This window comes from Callorhinus ursinus, unplaced genomic scaffold (genome assembly GCF_003265705.2).
Source record: "Callorhinus ursinus isolate GAN/ISIS: 27379988/994484 unplaced genomic scaffold, GSC_fseal_2.0 scaffold19, whole genome shotgun sequence".
Classification (NCBI taxonomy): Eukaryota; Metazoa; Chordata; class Mammalia; order Carnivora; family Otariidae; genus Callorhinus; species Callorhinus ursinus.
In genome coordinates, this window is record NW_027397081.1 from 34,678,901 (window position 1) to 34,697,829 (window position 18,929).

An 18,929-nucleotide genomic window follows, 5' to 3' on the forward strand; every position below is an offset into this window, starting at 1 on the left:
ATAAAAGATTTTATTTATTTATTTGTTTGTCAGAGAGAGAGAGCACGGGCAGGAGGAGTGGCAGGCAGAGGAAGAAACAGGTTCCCTGCTGAGCAAGGAGCCTAATGTAGGACTCGATCCCAGGACCCTGGGATCATGACCTGAACCTAAGGCAGATGTTTAACTGAGAGAGCCAACCCAGCATCCCATAAAATCTTTTTTATTCACTTACTTTTTGTCTTTGTGTTATAGGAAACAAATAATAAGATCATTTTTAAACTACTTTATCAATCTCTGCCTTTTTAAAAATATTTTATATATTTATTTGATAGAGAGTGAGAGATAGCACAAGTGAGGGGGGAGAGGCAGAGGAAGAGGGTGAAACATAATCCATGCTAAGCAGGGAGACTGACTTGGAACATGGGGGTCCATACCAGGACCCTGGGATCATGACCTGAGCCAAAGGCAGATGCCCAACTGACTGAGCCACCCAGGTGCCCCAATCTCTGTCTATTTATTTTATTATTATTTTTAAATATCTTATTTATTTAGTCGAGAGAGAGCACAGGCAGGAAAGAGGGGAGAAGCAGACTCCTGGCTGAGCAGCGAACCTGATCATGACCTCAGATGAAGGCAGACACTTAACCTACTGAACCACTCAGGCACTCCCCAATCTCTTCCTTTTTAATTGGAGCATTTAGATCTATAATGTCTAGTATTTGAAAATTAAAAATGCCCATTTAGATTTAAGTTAACAAAATTAAAATTACTTTGTCAGTCTCAGTAGATATATCCCAAGGATTCATTAATTATATACATTGAAAACTTCACCAGATACTGTAAAAATTTTCAATAGTCATATATGTATTCAAAAGAATTTAAAGATGATTAACATAACAATAAAAAAATTTTTAAAAAGTAAAAGAAAACATAGTATTTTATATTTACTCAGGTAACTACCATTTATTTTACTCTTCATAAAGATACTCTTTTTTTCTTCTAATTTTCCTTCAGCCTGAAAATCTTTTAGCATTTTAGTTATAGAATTATTTGATGGATTTTTCTCTTTCTCTCTCTCTCTTTTTTGTTCTCTTTTTGTTTGTTTGTTTTTCTCCCCTGTTTTCTGGCTTGATATTTTCTGATGAAAAATCAAGGTCATTCAAATAGTTGTTCCGTTAAATGTAACATCACATAATTCTCAGAGTATTTTCAAAATATCTCCCTTATATTTGGTTTTCAGCAATTGGGATTATGATAGTGATATTTGGCCTGGTGATATTTGGAGTGCTGTGTAAAAAGTAACCACAACATGGGCAGACTATAGAGCTCACTGTGGTTTTGGATAACAGCCATTTTTCCATTATATCAAGGAAATGAAATGAATGAAATATTCAGACATGTAGTTAAAAGTATAATGTGTTTTGCCAAGGATAAATAGTAAGTTTCAAAAAGGCAGTGAAAACAGTTCTGACTTATAAACAATAAGAACCTTCAAATTATATATATATTAGCTAAGAAACTCTTTTTTTTAATTTTATTTTATTATGTTATGTTAGTCACCATACATTACATCATTGGTCTTTTATGTAGTGTTCCATGATTCATTGTTTGTGTATAACACCCAGTGCTCCATTCAATACATGCCTTCCTTAATACCATCACTGACCCCCCCCCGTCCCCTCTAAAACCCTCAGTTTGTCTCTCAGAGTCCATAGTCTCTCATGGTTCATCTTTCCCTCTGATTCCCCCCCTTTATTTTTCCCTTCCTACTATTTTTCTTTTTTTTTTTTGTTAACATATAATGTATTGTTTGTTTCAGAGGTACAGGTCTGTGATTCATCAGTCTTACACAATTCACAGCACTCACCATAGCACATACCCTTCCCAACGTCCATCACCCAGCCACCCTATCCCTCCCACCTACCACCACTCCAGCAATGCTCAGTTTGTTTCCTGAGATTAAGAATTCCTCATATCAGTGAGATCATATGATACTTGTCTTTAATTTAGCGTAATACCTTTTAGTTCCATTAACGTCATTGAAAATGGCAAGATTTTGTTTGTTTGTTTGTTTATTTTGATGGCTGCATAATATTCCATTGTGTATATATATATATATATATATATATATATATATATATATATATGTATATATACCACATCTTCTTTATCCATTCATCCGTAGAGGGACATCTTGGCTCTTTCCATAGTTTGGCTATTGTGGACATTGCTGCTATAAACATTGGGGTGTACATACCCCCAAATATATATTTTTAATTTAGTACCTTCCATCATATACCAAAAAAAAAAGAGAGAGAGAGAGAAATGCTATGTATAACCATATCTACATTTATAGTTTCTAAGTTGACAGTGAATTAATATGTGCAGAGAGTACAGGTTTATCTAGCATTTTGGCTTGTGCACACATACAAAGAGATGGCTGATAAAAAATGTAATAAATGGTTTTAAAAGAAGTGACTAAGACCTTTAAAATTTGAGCTAATAAAGGAAAATTAAGTTTTGAAGGCTAGTTTTAAAGGGATTAACTTCTGCCCAAGGCATTAATGTGTTTTATTTATTATTGGATTAATAGGAATTGTTTGTTTTATTGTTTTGAATCTACTTTCAGCTCCATTTTTTTCAAAGAATGAACAAATTGAATGTATCTTTCTCCTCTTTTGAGAAAGTATATGACTTTATACCTTGTTACGATGTCATCTGAACTCTGCATTATCTAAGTTATGAGATCCTACAGGGCAAGAGTTGTTCAGAATTGTGGGCCAGGTGATCCCTTTCTCTAGGTGTGTTTTAAAATCTGTCACTTAGATCTTAAAATTATGTTATTGTTTTTATCCAAGTCTTGGTGAAAATAATTCCTTGAGATACATTCTTCAGTGATGAATCTCAGTCATGAGTATATAGAAGTGGGCCTAGGATTTGATATTTAGGATAGAAATGTTTTCTCTGACTGAACAAAGGGATTAACTTCTGCCCAAGGCAAATTATTTTCTACCATACAAATAATTCCATTAAAGTAGAATGCCCACAGGCCAACTTTTCCATAAAGTCACAATGGGCTTAATTTTAATTTGGGGAATGGATTAAAAGAATCACATTTATCTATTATCTATCTATCTATCTATCTATCTATCTATCTATCATCTATCATCTATCTATCTATCTATCTATCTATCATCAGCTATCATTTATCAATTATCTATCTAATCATCCATTATTTCATCTAGCTCTGTATTTCTCTATCTTGCTCTCTCTATATATTTCTTAATATCTGATATGCATAATCCAAGGTCTCCTAATTCTTCTATTCCCACATCTTCCCCAAAGAGTAGTAGCTAAATGTTTTCATGTTGAACAGATATCTTTAGAAATTGCAATATCTATGTATAATAATCATAAAATACCCTACAATTTACAGTTTTGCTAAGAATTTTATTATATATCTGTTTTAGAAACTCACAATGATTGGCTTTATTATTTTCCTTTTGCAGATTAGAAAACTAAATGTAGAGAAGATTATAAAGTAACCAGTCAATAGGGAAGAAAATGGGACTTGAAACAATGCCTCCTATATGAAAGACTTCCTTTTTTCACTCCATAAAGAGTAGAGTGTGGGGATCATAATGTGTTGTAATCTATATATAGCTTCTAGTATTCTGTAAAAATACTTATATCTTCTAACTTCAATATCAGGAGCTGTTCTCATAACCATCCACTATGTCTCTTTAGTGGTTCAGGAAATCTCGATTTTAGAATCACTTATAATAAGATTTTGTGACTAAAGAAGTTAAATAAAACATGATACCTCTTTGTGATATAGAGGAGTCAAAAATTAACTGGATGGGAGAAAGAAACAATTGTATATAAGCAATCAAAATTCTAGGATTTCCCCTCTTCAGAGGCACTGGTGTGATAACTGGTGAATGGAATTTCATATATGCTGCTAAAAGATGTTTTCTATTATTTCTATTAATTATTTCAGGAAATAGTTTTGTTTTAAACTGAAATTGAAGAACACCAAAGAATATTTCTATTTGTATGCTGTTAAACTACCCACTTTTTTTTTAACTCCAGTGTTAAGAATATACTGAGATTGAAGGGCAAGAATGCATTGGTAAAAGAGCCACATATTATTTTTTAATAACATTTCCATGGATATTAATGCTCTTTTGAAGGCACTCAAAGTTTTAGTGATGTTGACATCACTATGGCTTTAACTGCATTCATTCCTTCTATTTATGTTGCTTTAGGAAGCTTGTAACCAAGAGCCTTATATGTTCTCAAATGCAGGTAAGCATGAAGAAAAGAGCATGTGTCTGACACCTCCTCATTGAGAGTAGTTTGGCAGTACTTCTGCTTACCTCTCAGGCTTATCTTCCTTCACTTCCTCTTATATATACAATGCTCTAGTTGTGGCAGAATTCTTATAGTTCCCTCACATTTGTTTCATCTTTGTGATTGCACAAATTTTCCTCTCTGCATTGAAATGTCTTCTCTTATGTACCTTTATTCTATAGTAGCTCCTTATTTTTTACATCCATCTCACTTCTTATCTTCTTAGTTGTCTTTTCTGTCATTCCTAAAAAGCAGAAATAATCATGTATTTCTTTTTACAGGAACTTGTAAAGATATCTATTATGGTACTTATAATTCTGCATTCCATTTTAAATGTACCTGCCTTTCTCACTGTGTGGGTTCTTTGAAAGAATAAAAAAATCTCATTTATCACAGTATCCTTAACCATACCCTCTAATTGTAAATTATTCAGTGAATTTTGTTGAATGAAGAAACATATGTATACATGGTATCACTACCACATGTATCCAGGTGGGATAACTTGGATTATCCCTCACACAGCTCAAAATTTTAGTCCTTAACAAAATAAAAGTTGACTTCTTACTCATGCCATAAGCCAATACATGAAGAAAAAGGAAAAATAATGTTGGGGGACAAAGAGTTTATGTCCTGAATCAACCAGAGAACCAAATTGTTCTCATGCAATTTATCTCTAGGTCTTCCACTAGATCCTCTACATCTAACTGGACAAATAGGGTAAATAGAAAGACGGTGCAGAGCATTACCCAAAATATTTTAGAAGCCAGAGCTGACAGTGGGATACCTATCACTATATCCACCATATCACCGTCCAGAAATCAGTTCTCTGATCCTGTTCAATTGCAAGGAGTATGGAAAATGTAACTGCATGCAAATAAAGAAATGGAGAAAGAGATACTAGTAAAATCTAGCATTCTTTGATTTAATATGTTCTATTCAATTGGAATAAAGCACTCACACCATGTTTGTTGAAATGAAGCAATTCTCTGATTTGGATTTTTAACTTCAATTTGACAAAAATAGCCAAGTAGTTTGCATTCTTAGATGGTCAGCATGAAGACATAACTCTCAGGATGTTATCTAACTGGTATTCTCTCTGATTTATAGGGAGGATTTTCCCTCTCAGGAACCACACCTATTTGATAGGCAACAATGGATTGAGCTGAATGTTTTCAGTCATCATTACATCATTACATCATTAGTTCAATGTCATCTAAGACAGGGCCCATCTAACCAACTAAATCAAAACTAGGTAATGGCAAAGAAAAAATATATAATAATAGTCAATTAATGATATTATAAAGGGATATCTTGATCATTAATGAAGGCTCAATTACCTTGCTTATCTTCACAGAAATGTCTTTGCCCATGTCTACCATATTGTTTAGTTTCTAAATGAATTTGAAGGGATTTCTATCTTGACCATGACTGTGCAGGAATGCCTTCCCACATAAACAACTAGAACCTCTCCCCCACCAAATACAAGTACAAATGCATATATATGTATATATCTCCACTGTTTTCAGATATTGGGCATCACAATAGACAATACAGGACTATGATCCTTGAGGAAAAGTAAACAAAGTAAAAATTATGATTCAGTGTTTGGAGATGGTTTGCACACCACAGAATGGGAAGGGAATGCAAGTCTAGCAGTCTCAGTAAGTGTAGGAAACAGGCCCACCAGCTAATTTTTTCATAACAGAATACCTGAGAAGAGGTTGCTGCACAGAGAGAACTTCAGAGAACATTGTGATGGGAAGGGCGCTCCTCCAAGACATTGTCTGAGTAATGATCTGTGCATATGTAAAGAAAAATTACATGAGACTGGGAAAAAATTACCAGAAAGTAGTAGACCAGATAATTCCAGGATTTCATGCAGGGCTGGGAATATTTCTTGTTTCCATCCAACCTGAGTGGAGAAACCTCATTGAATATGGGCACTGCCTGGAGTCCTTAAAAAGGTAAAACACTTACAGCATGAAGCTAAGTTAAATCTGGGATAAATGCTGCTCTACACTTACTCTAATCAAACCTCAATTTGAGCAAACTGATTGCAATTAATTATTCACTGGAATATGTCCAACCAGTCTAACACTCTTTAAACAACTACATTAAGATTCGGGCCCAATGATGTAAACATCAAAATATCCAAAATTCAGTCTAAGTATAATATATGGCTTTATAGCTAAATGGAGGTGAGGGGCTCAGTAAGTGGAATTAACTGTAGTTTCCTACACTATTCAGGAAATATTAAAACATATTATTTAATTTAATAGTTTAATAAATCACAATGCCTATTATATTTTGTGGGTTGATGCTAAGAATAATATAAGAATAAAACTTTACAAAACAAATTTCAGAGATGAAGTGATTAAAAATTTGACTAAACTAAAAGAACACAACAAAAGAAACAAAAAATTGGAATGAAAATAACAAGATTGTAGATTTAAACCTAATTATATTAATAATTACATTAAATTTAAATAGAATACAATTTTCAAGTAAGGGAGAAAGATTATCCAACTAGTTAAATAAAAACTTTTATCCTATATACATGTAAGTACATTTGTACTTACAACTGATTTGACAGTTGAAGGAGAAGTAGACAACCCATCATCATAGTTGGATATTTTTTAAATAGCCTCTATGAAAAAGTTATAAGATAAACAGATACTAATTCATTAAGAATAAAGATGTTTGAACAACAAAATAAACAATTTGACCTTATTGACAAATATAGAACATTCCACTAAAAAACCCTAGAGTTCATTTTTTAAGTGAACAGGGAACATTTACAAAAAGTGACCATATGTTTGCTTATAAAATATACTCTATAAAATTCAAAGAGTCAGAATTTTAAAGAGTTTTTTCTCTGATACAATGGAATGAAATTGAATATAATAGCAAAATGTAAATAGCATATCCCCTAGATATTTATGAATTAGCTCATACAGTTCTAAAAAAAATTAACAAATCAAAGAAGAAATCCCAGCAAAAATACTCAGAACTAAATAATAATGGAAATATATCAAAAGCTTGTGAGATGGAAATTGAGTTTTGGTATGACAATCTAAGCTAAATAAAGTCAATTTCTCCCCCTAATTATAATTAAAACCCCCATGCAGTAGTTTGTTGGTATTTACTATATAATTATAAATTATATTCCCTAGAGAATCACTTACAAAAAAGTATCGTTAAAAATTCAAAAGATAAATAAAAATAGAATATTAAAAATTATTCAGATGACCCAAAAGAAGGCAAGAAAGGAACAGGGAATTAAAATCAGATACAGCAAACAGAAATAAATAATAAAATTATATAGCCCTAAGTCCACTCATATCAATCATTACATTGAAAGTTGTCTAAAGATTTTAATTAAAAAAGAGATTTTTAAAAGTTCATTAAAAGATCTGATTTTATGCTCCTTACAAGAGATATAACTTAAGTAAAATGTAGATTGAAAGAAATGGGTAGAAAAAGAATTCTTTGTAAACAGTAAACTTATAAAGACTTGAGTGTTTTTACAAACATCAGGTAAAATGAACTTCAAAAGAAATTGCATTATCAGAGAGAACAGTGTCATTCCAAATTGTTATAAGTGACATATCAGGAAAATATAACAATTAGAACAGAACTTCTTAATAATAGAAATGTAAAATATATGAAGAAAACTTGACAAAGGTAAAGAAAAAAATGGATAATTTCATAGAGGTTTTCAAACATTTTTCAATAACTGATAGAAAAACGAGAAAAAAGGTAAAAACCACTGGAGAACTGCACAACACTAACAAATATGTTGAGGTATTTAATATTTTTGGAATGTTCCTCCTGGCAGTTACAAAATGAGTACTATATTCAAATGCACAGGAAACATTCAATACCATAAACTACATATTGTCCATAAAAGAAGTTTCAGCAAATTCAAAAGGGTTAGAGTTGAATTGAGTACATTCTGTGAACATGAGGAAATTAAAAATGAAACAATAACACACTTATTTAGTAAAACCTCAAATATTTGAAAATTAAATATTTAAATTCCCTAAGATGCAAAAGTCAAATGAAAACTACAATGAGATATCATCTTGCACCAGTCAGAATGACTAAACTTAACAACATAGGAAACGACAGGTGTTGGCAAGGATGCTGAGAAAGAGGAACCCTCTTGCACTGTGGTGAGAATGCAACCTGGCTCAGCCTCTCTGGAAAGTGGTATGGAAGTTTCCCCAAATTTAAAAATAGAACTACCCTAGGAGAGCTAGGTATTTACCAAAAGATACAAAAATACTCATTTGAAGGGATACATGGTCCCCAATGTTTATAGCAGCATTATCAAAATAGTCAAATTTCAGAAAAAGCCCAAATGTCCATTGACTGATGAATGGATAAAGAAGGTGTAGTGTATATTATATATTATATATAAATACATAACTCAGCCACAAAAACAAATGAAATCTTGCCATTTGCAACAACGTGGTTGGAACTAGAGAGTATTATGCTAAGCAAAACAAGTCAGTCAGACAAAGAGAAGTACTATATAATTTCACTCATACATGGAATCTAAGAAGCAAAACAAACAAGAGTAGGAGAAAAAGAAAGAGAGGCAAACCAAGAAACAGACTCTTACCTATAGAGAATAAACTGATGGTTATCAGAGGGGAGGTGGGTGGGGAAGTGGGTTAAATAGGTGATGGGGATTAAGAAGGGCACTTGTAATGAGTACTTGGTGTATGTAAGAGATGAATCACTAAATCCTACACCAGAAACTCATATTACACTGTATGTTAACTAACTGGAATTTAAATAAAAATAACTTGGAAAAAATTTCCCTAAGATGATTTGATATGATTAACATGGCTGCTTTGTAGGGAATATATTGGACTGAGGTGATATTAAGATAGATGTTATAACAGCTAGGTGAAAGAATATGGTAGTTTCAATTTGAGTAGTGGCAACAAGAGTGGAAGGGAAGAATGAATTTTATAGTAAAAATATCAGGCTTCATATTTTCTTAAGTTGGGAGCTCAAAGTGAGGGAGAAATCAAGAACAACTTTTGAGTTCAAGTTTGAGAAGCTCAGTGGGCAATGACGCCATATATTGAAATGTTGAAGGGTGAAAGAAAATATGGTTTGAGAAAGGAAATCAAAGTTTTAGTTTTAGACATTTTGAGTTTAGATTATCTTTAAGGCTTGCCAATGATCCAGAAAACAAGGTTTTGAGGTGGTTGCTCATAATTTTATAATTAGATCCTGACTGGGAATTCTGTGTATAAAAAGCAATGGATTAAACCATCTAGGTAGAGAGACTAAAGAAGAAATAAAACGTATCTCAGTAATATGCTTATTGTTTTTCCATCCAGTATGCTCTTTCTAGAGTCTTTCTTTCCATTCTACAAGGGCAGCATATTCTCTTCTGCTTTGGGACCTACATACATGTTACAGACCCTCTCAGATGATTTCCATCACTTTTCACCTCACTAACTCCCACACTTATATCTCATCTTAGTTTAAATGTTATTCCATGAAGAAATATTCCCTGACTTCCAATGTAAATTATGTATGTTTTAATCCCAGTATTTACCATATTTTTTATTATATCAGTACTTGTACATTATTTATATGATGTATAAGGATGTGCCAAATGGGGATATTTTTAAATGTCTGTAAATAAACTCTTAATATATTATTGACTCATAAATATCATATTGCCTTCCATCCCTAATAAACACTACTTAACATGTCATCTCTGAAAGTTCTAACATTAAGAAGAGCTGTGTTTTTTGGCAGGGATGTCCATTATTACCACTGCTATTCAACATAGTATTAGAAGTCCTAGCCATAGCAATCAGACAAAAAAGGAAATAAAAGACATCCAAATTGCAAAGAAGAAGTCAAACCCTCTCGTTGCAGATGATATGATACTTTATGTGGAAAACCCAAAAGACTTAACCCCCAAAACGCTAGAACTCATACAGGAATTCAGTCAAGTGGCAGGATATAAAATCAGTGGCATTCCTCTACACCAAACAACAAGACAGAAGAGAAAGAAATTAAGGAGTCAATCCCATTTACAATTGCACCCAAAACCTTAAGATACCTAGGAATAAATCTAACCAAAGCAGTAAAGAATCTGTACTCAGAAAACTATAAAATACTCATGAAAGAAATTGAGGAAGACACAAAGAAATGGAAAAATGTTCCATGCTCATGGATTAGAAGAAAAAACATTGTGAAGATGTCAATGCTACCTAGAGCAATCTACACATTCAATGCAATCCCCATCAAAATAACATCCTCTTTTTTCAAAGAAATGGAACAAATAATCCTAAAATTTGAATGGAACCAGAAAAGATCCAGAATAGCCAGAGGAATGTTGAAAAAGAAAAGCAAAGCTGGTGGCATCAAAATTCCGGACTTCAAGCTCTATTACAAAGCTGTCATCATCAAGACAGTATGGTACTGGCACAAAAACAGAGACCTAGATCAATGGAACAGAACAGAGAGCCCAGAAATGGACCCTCAACTCTATGGTCAACTCATCTTTGACAAAGCAGGAAAGAATGTCCAATGGAAAAAAGACAGTTTCTTCAACAAATGGTGTTGGGAAAATTGGACAGTCATATGCAAAAGAATGAAAATGGACCGTTTCCTTACACCACACACAAAAATAGACTCAAAATGGTTGAAAGACCTAAATGTGAGACAGGAGTCCATCAAAATCCTAAAGGAGAACACAGGCAGCAACCTCTTCGACCTCAGCTCCAGCAACTTCTTCCTAGAAACATCGCCAAAGGCAAGGGAAGCAAGGGAAAAAATGAACCATTGGGACTCCATCAAGATAAAAAGCTTTTGCACAGCAAAAGAGTCAACAAAACCAAAAGACAACCGACAGAATGGGAGAAGATATTTGCAAATGACATATCAGATAAAGGGTTAGTATCCAAAATCTATAAAGAACTTATCAAACTCAACACCCAAAGAACAAATGATTCAATCAAGAAATGGGCAGAAGACATGAACAGACATTTTTCCAAAGAAGACATCCAAATGGCCAACAGACACATGAAAAAGTGCTCAAAATCGCTCAGCATCAGGGAAATCCAAATCCAAACCTCAATGAGATACCACCACATACCAGTCAGAATGGCTAAAATTAACAAGTCAGGAAACAACAGATGTTGGCGGGGGTGCGGAGAAAGTGGAACCCCCCTACACTGTTGGTGGGAATGCAAGCTGGTGCACACTCTGGAAAACAGTATGGAGGTTCCTCAAAAAGTTGAAAATAAAGCTGCCCTATGACCCAGCAATTGCACTACTGGGTATTTACCCCAAAGATACAAATGTAGTGATCCAAAGGGGTACGTGCACCCTGATGTTTATAGCAGCAATATCCACAGGAGCCAAACTATGGAAAGAGTCAAGATGTCTATCGCCAGATGAATGGATAAAGAAGAAGTGGTATATATATATATATATACAATGGAATATTATGCAGCCATCAAAAAAAATTGAAACCTTTCCATTTGCAATGATATGGATGGAATTGGAGGGTATTATGCTGAGGAAATAAGTCAATCAGAGAAAGACATGTATCATATGATCTCACTGATATGAGGACTTCTTCAACTCAGGAAATAAACTGAGGGTTGCTGGAGTGATGGGGGTGGGAGGGATGGGGTGGCTGGGTGATAGACATTGGGGAAGGTATGTGCTATGGTGAGTGCTGTGAGTTGTGTAAGACTGTTGAATCACAGACCTGCACCTCTGAAACAAATAATACATTATATGTTAAAAAAAAGAAAGAAAATATTAAGGAAGGGAAAAATGAAAGGGGGGAAATCAGAGGGGGAGACAAACCATGAGAGACAATGGAATCTGAGAAACAAACTGAGGGTTCTAGAGGGGAGGGTGGTGGGGGGATGGGTTAGCCTGGTGATGGGTATTAAAGAGGGCATGTATTGAGTGGAGCACTGGGTGTTATATGCAAACAATGAATCATGAAACACTATATCAAAAACTAATGATGTAATATATGGTGATTAACATAACATAATAAAATTAAAAAAATGTAAAATAAAAAAATTAAATAAATTAAAAAAAGAAGAGCTGTGTTTTAGATATGACATTCTATTTAGATAAAAAAAATGTGTTCTTTAAGGTGAAATTTTCTCCTTGTTATATATTCTTAGTTATGTCACGGGAAACCTTTAAAATATTAGTGTAAGAATTATAAGGAACTACAGAAATGTTTCAATTTCACTTACACATGGAATTGTTTGATATTTTGAAAGCTGGTAATTTTTTCCCTCTGTAGAGGAAATGAAATATGAAGGGAGATATTTGAAATACATTCTGGACTATTTTTACAAAAATTCACTAAAGAAATTATACATAATTGTTCTCTTACATGATCATTTACTTTTTCTCAATTTTATCTTTTTTAATCAACTGGATGTCCCAAATTCTTAGATATAATAGTGCCAAATATAAAAGGGACTATCCATAAAATAACTTTTTCAACATTTACTTTCCCTAACCACCTGCCTATAGCAACATATATGCATGGGTGCATATACATATGTCTTATATACCCATATATGTTTACACACATATAAGCACACACAGATTGTCTCTCTCTCTCTCTCTCTCTCTCTCATACACACACACACAGACACACAGAGCCTAAGCTTTCATCCACAGCTTCTAAAAACATTTTGTATGGAAACCTTTTTAGAAAAGATTTATGTATTTATTTGAGAAAGAGAGAGTGATGGAGCACGGGGGCTGGGGGTGGCAAAGGGAGAGGGAGAGAGAGAAAATTTCAAGCAGACTTCCCACTGAGCCTGGAGACTGACTCAGCCTTGATCTCATGGCCCAAGATCATGAACTGAGCCAAAATTAAGAATCAGACACTCAATCAACTGAGTCACCCAGGCACCCCTGCATAGAAACTTTTTAAGAAATTCAATTCTGGAGCACCTGAGTGGCTCAGTCGGTTAAGTAGTTGCCTTCAGCTCAGGTCATGATCCTAGGATCCTGGGATTGAGTCCTACATTGGGCTCCCTGATCAGCAGGGAGTCTGCTTCTCCCTCTGCCTCTGCCCACCCCCACCCCGCTCATGCTCTCTCTCTCTCTCAAATAAATAAATAAAGTCTTAAAAAAATTCAGTTTTAAGCTAAGTATTTGCCAGATGCATTTTTTTCTTTCAGATTTCAAATACGATAAAATAGTAAACCCCAGGGATATAGAACATTGAGAAATAAATCTATTAAATTTGTTCTTGTAGGTATATCTAGATGAATGAAATAAACTTTACAATAAGAACATATGTTACAAAGAAAAACTACAAATAATGCCTGACACAGTAGAGACATAACCAATGAAATAGTAGTTACATTTAAATGAGGAGACCTATTTAGTCATCCACTTTGTACAAAATGACTAACTGTTTAAAATAATGCACTTATGATGGCTGCCAATACACTGGCAAAATGCAGTATGTACTTTAATCTGGAAACTCCCAGACACTTTCTACTGCTTTGTTATGCCTTCTTTTAATAGGATTCATTTTATCCTTAGTGATACAATGCTGTTTCAGCAAGAGGGGAATCACTTATCAGGCAAATGAAATTCGTACTCAATTTCCTTACAACAACTCAAAAGCATGGGTATCTGAGCTTTGGGACTTAATAATTTATTACAAATCAGAAAAGAAGTTTTATCTGTATATGCAACACATTTTGATGAATACTAAAATATTGTATGACTATGGGTTTCATTTTAGCTCTAATGCACTTAATACTGTATTAGGAGTAAACAAGTGTCTCTCATTCCAATTATCAGTTACATATTGAACTTTCTTGAACCAAGAGAAAAGCAAATTCCTGAATTTTTTTCCATTTTGATTTTCTGTGCTGATGTTTACTGGAGTAAGCCAAGCACAGACAAATGTACGGAGTTACTTATTTTGTTACATAAATAAAGTGAAATTTAAAATAATTGAACCAATTATTGGATATAAAATAAAGCAAGCACAGGAGAAATTCTTTTATAATAGTTATTAGATTTAATAATTTACTGAAGTACATAATTGAACACCAAATAATATAGTAGGCATTAAAATGGATCCAGAATTAGGCACATTATTATAAGAAATGCAGGTGGAGGATTCTGCTCTCAAGAGACATGTGTGTTGGAAAGGCAGCTATGGGGAATTAAAAAAATTTCTCTCTTTTTTATCTCTTGATAAAGAGTTAATGAGGTCTATTTAGCTATTGGCTAACTATGTAAAGTGAATTAAAACATAGAAGTGTTTCCTATGTCCTTTAAAATTATTTTTGCTGTAAAGGTAATTTAAACACTTGTAAATATAAGATTTTTTTCGTTATTCCTTTGTTTCAGGATAGTACAGTTTAGACAAATTAGGAAGGTTCACATATTTAAACTTATTTTCATTCCATCAAAATTATTAAATCATAGGTAGTTTCCATCTATCCTATTAGACTAATAGGGATATTCCTTATTCCCACATCATACCTTGATTTATGTTCTTAAGTTGTTAAAATGCTACTCTTGCTTGGGATGTATAATTAAGGTACAATAACGTGATTTAATTTTACTTACAAGGAAAGCTTAATTTCCCAACTAAGCCCTAAGGGACCAGAAGATAGGACAACTGGAGGGAGAAGGGTTCTAGCTTCAAACACCACAGAGTACCCTTTTAATACTAAATTCTCATAAGTTTTCATGAATAGATGTTTCTTAATTTACTGTTTGCTCTTATGGCCATTTCCAGAGGCTTTAAATGTTTAAATATATAATTATAACATAGTAATATTTATACAATAAAATACACAATATATGTTATATATATATAATACATTTTTACCAGTTTCATTGGTGAGAGATTCAGGAAAGGTCCTAACACTGTCCTGCCAGAATCTTCACAACCCTTTATGCAAAGCAGTAAGTTTTCCAACTAAGGGATACTGTAGTTCGTATTTTGTAAGTGGTGAAGTTTGCTACCAAGAGTTATACTCCCCACTAGGAGTTTTGTTGATTAACATGGCAATTCAAACTGCCTTTCTATTTTAGTCTCATCTTACATGAAGTGAAAAAGATTTCTTAAAAGATGGTACTTGCTTAGCTTTGATGTTGAAAAGTCACATATTAGTAATGTAGCCAGTTTATCCCATTTCACTAGAAGTCAAGTGGGCTATTCTCACTTGCTACTCTCAAGCTTCCTCTCTTCCAGACCATTTATTTATAACCATATATGAGAATACTCTACTTTCAGAATGTATGGAAAAATGAACTGACTTTGTTTCTGAAACATGTTGTGATTACTGTGGGAGATTACAGCAAACCTTGATTTAGAACCTACAGTGCAAAGTACCTAGTACATGTAAATAATTGAATGCTTTAACAGGCATAGCAGGTTAGCTTGTGGTTGACTTATCTAGGATGGTGGTGACTGGAATGAATCAGTTCTGCTCATGTGCTTTCTCATCCTTCAACAAGCTGGTCAGAATTTCCCTAACCATCTCAGAGGTCCAAAGAAGAGGAGGCACTCTGGAATCTGAGAAACAAACTGAGGGTTCTAGAGGGGAGGAGAATGGGGGGATGGGTTAGCCCGGTGATGGGTATTAAAAAGGGCACACATTGAATGAGCACTGGGTGTTATGCACAAACAATGAATCATGGAACACCACATCAAAAACTAATGATGTAATGTATAGTGATTAACATAACGTAATAAAATAAAGAAAAGAAAAAAAGAATGAAAGCCTCTTGAAGCCTAGACTCTTAAGTGAACCCCCTTTACTTTTGTTATATTCTATTGACCTAAGAAAAATCACAAAGCCAAACCACAAAGTTAAAGGGTGAAGGAAGACTCTATCTCTTGACAGGATGACCTGCAGAGTCATTTTACAAAGCATGTTTATACAGAGAGAAGCGAAGAATTACAGTCTTTTTTGCAAACAATCTACCACAGTAACTGCATGTAAAGGACTTGAGCTGTGAAAATGGTTGAAATGTCCAGAACTAGCATTGAGATCTCAGTAGGTAGAACACAGTGAGTGTAGGGGATAACAGAATAAATTCAGAGACCATGCCAGAGGATAGAAATTCCCTGGTAAGCAGTTTAAGTTTTACTAAAAATATTACAGGAAAGCATTGAAGGTTTAGACTAAGGCTGATTAACTTTATTTGATTTACATTTTTAAATTTAAATTTAAAAAATATTATTCTTGCTTTTATTCAAAGAATTTGTTCTGGAAGGCCCAGGGTGGAGGCAATGAAACTAGTTAAGAGGCTAAAGCATACCAGACAATGCCCCAAAATATGTAATTTGAACTAAGGATTATTTTGAGCTAAAATCACTTGGGAAAGAATAGATAAAAAATGGATACTGTGATCTCCCCCTTTTTTTCTTGAAAACAGGAGATAAAATTCTCATACAACAGGTTCCCTCCCTATACCAGAAGAAATATCTTCTTTAAAAAATATTTAATTCCAGTATACTTAATATATATTACAATAGATTCAAGTGTGCAATATAGTGATTCAACAATTCTATACATTACTCAGTGCTCATCAATGTATGTGTACTTAATCCCCTTCACCTATTTCACCTATCTCCCTATTCAACTTCTTTCTGGCAACCAACAGTTTGTTTTCTAAGGTAAAGACTGTTTTTTGGTTTGTCTCTTTTTTCCTTTATTCATTTGCTTTGTGTCTTAAATTCCACTTGTGAGGGAAATTACATGGTATTTGTTTTCCTCTGACTTATTTTGCTTAGCATCATACTCTCTAGATCATCCATGTTGCTGCAAATGGCAAAGATTTCATTCTTATTTATGGCTGAGTAATATGCCTTTCTATATCCATCTTCTTTAACCATTCATCTATCAATGGACACTTGGGCTGCTTCCCTAATTTGGCTATTGTAAATAATACTTCAATCAACATAGAGGTGTATAAATCTTTTCAAGTTAGGGTTTTCATATTCTTTGGGTAAATACCCAGTAGTGGAATTGCTAGATCATATGGAAGTTCTATTTTTAAGTTTTTGAGGAATCTGTATACTGTTTTCCACAGTGGCTGCACCTGTTTGCATTTCCACAAACAGTGCACAAGAGTTCCTTTTCTTCCACATCCTTGCCAACTGTTGTTTCTTGTGTTTTTGTTGTTAGCCAGCCTGAGAGGTATGAGGTGATATCTCATTGTGGTTTGATTTCCATATCCCCAATGTTGAGCGATGTTGAGCATCTTTTCACGTGTCTGTATGTCTTCTTCATGTTTTCTGTCCATTTTTAATTGGATTATTTGGGTTTTGGGTATTGAAGTGAATAAGCTCTTTATATACTTTGGATACTACCCTCTATCAGGTATGTCATTGGCAAATATCTTCTCCCAGTCAGTGGGTTGTCTTTTAGTTTTGTTGATTGTTTCTTTTGCTGTGCAGAAGCTTTTAATTATGATGTGGTCTCAATAGTTTATTTTTGCTTTAGTTTCCCTTGCCTCAGGAAACATCTAGAAAAATGTTGCTACAGCTGATGTCAGAGAAATTACTGCCTGTTCTCTCCTCTAGGATTTTTATGGTTTCAGATCTCACATTTAGGTCTTTAATCCATTTTGAGATTATTTTTGTGTATTTTCTGGTCCAATTTCATTATTTTGCACATAGTTGTCCAGTTTTCCCAACACCATTTGTTGAAGAGACTGTCTTTTCCCATTCCATATTCCTGCCTCCTTTGTTGAAGATAAATTGACCATATAATTTGGGGTTTATTTCTGGGCTCTGTTCCATTCCATTGATCTACGTGTCTATTTTTGTGCTAGTACCATACTGTTTTGATGACCACAGCTTTGTAGTTTAACTTGAAATCTGGGATTGCGGTATTTCCACTTTTTGCTCATCTTTTTTCAAGACTGCTTTGGCTATTCAGGGTTTTTTTTTTATGGTTTCATACAAATTTTAGGAGTATTTGTTCTAGTTCTGTGAAAAACACTGTTGGTATTTTGATAGGGATTGCATTAAATTTGCGGATTGCTTTGAGCAGTATGGACATTTTAACACTACGTGTTCTTGCAATCCACAAGCATGGCATATCTTTCCATTTGTTCATGTCATCTTCAATTTCATTCATCAAGTTTTATAGTTTTCATAGTACAGGTCTATCATCTCCTTCGTTAAACTCATTCTTAGGTATTTTATTTTATTTTTGGTTCAATTGTAAATGAGACTGTTTTCTCAGTTTCTCTTTCTGCTACCTCATTATTAGTGTATGGAAATGCAGTGGATTTCTGTATATTGATTTTGTATAATATAACCTTACTGAATTCATTTATCAGTTCTAATAGCTTTCTGGTGGAGTCTTTAAGGGTTTTCAATATGCAGTATCATGTCATCTGCAAATAGTGAAAGATTTACTTCTTCCTTACTAACTTAGATTCTTTCTTTCTTCCTTCCTTCCTCCTTCCTTCCTTCCTTCCTTCCTTCCTTCCTTCCTTCCTTCCTTCCTTCCTTCCTTTTTTCTTTCTTTCTTTCTTTCTTTCTTTCTTTCTTTCTTTCTTTCTTTCTTTCTTTCTGT

The 18,929-nt window shown here is 33.8% G+C and overlaps 1 long non-coding RNA gene across 1 annotated transcript in view; it reads right to left on the bottom strand.

The window, feature by feature from the left end:
- LOC141374600 (uncharacterized) overlaps window positions 1-18,929 on the bottom strand; it is a 57,629-nt gene that overhangs the window by 12,699 nt on the left and 26,001 nt on the right. Inside the window, exons 2-3 of the long non-coding RNA XR_012381616.1 lie at window positions 6,043-6,128; window positions 4,502-4,576 (exon numbers count right to left, since the gene is read on the bottom strand). This is a non-coding gene — a long non-coding RNA (uncharacterized lncRNA). The remainder of the gene's footprint in view (window positions 1-4,501; window positions 4,577-6,042; window positions 6,129-18,929) is intronic.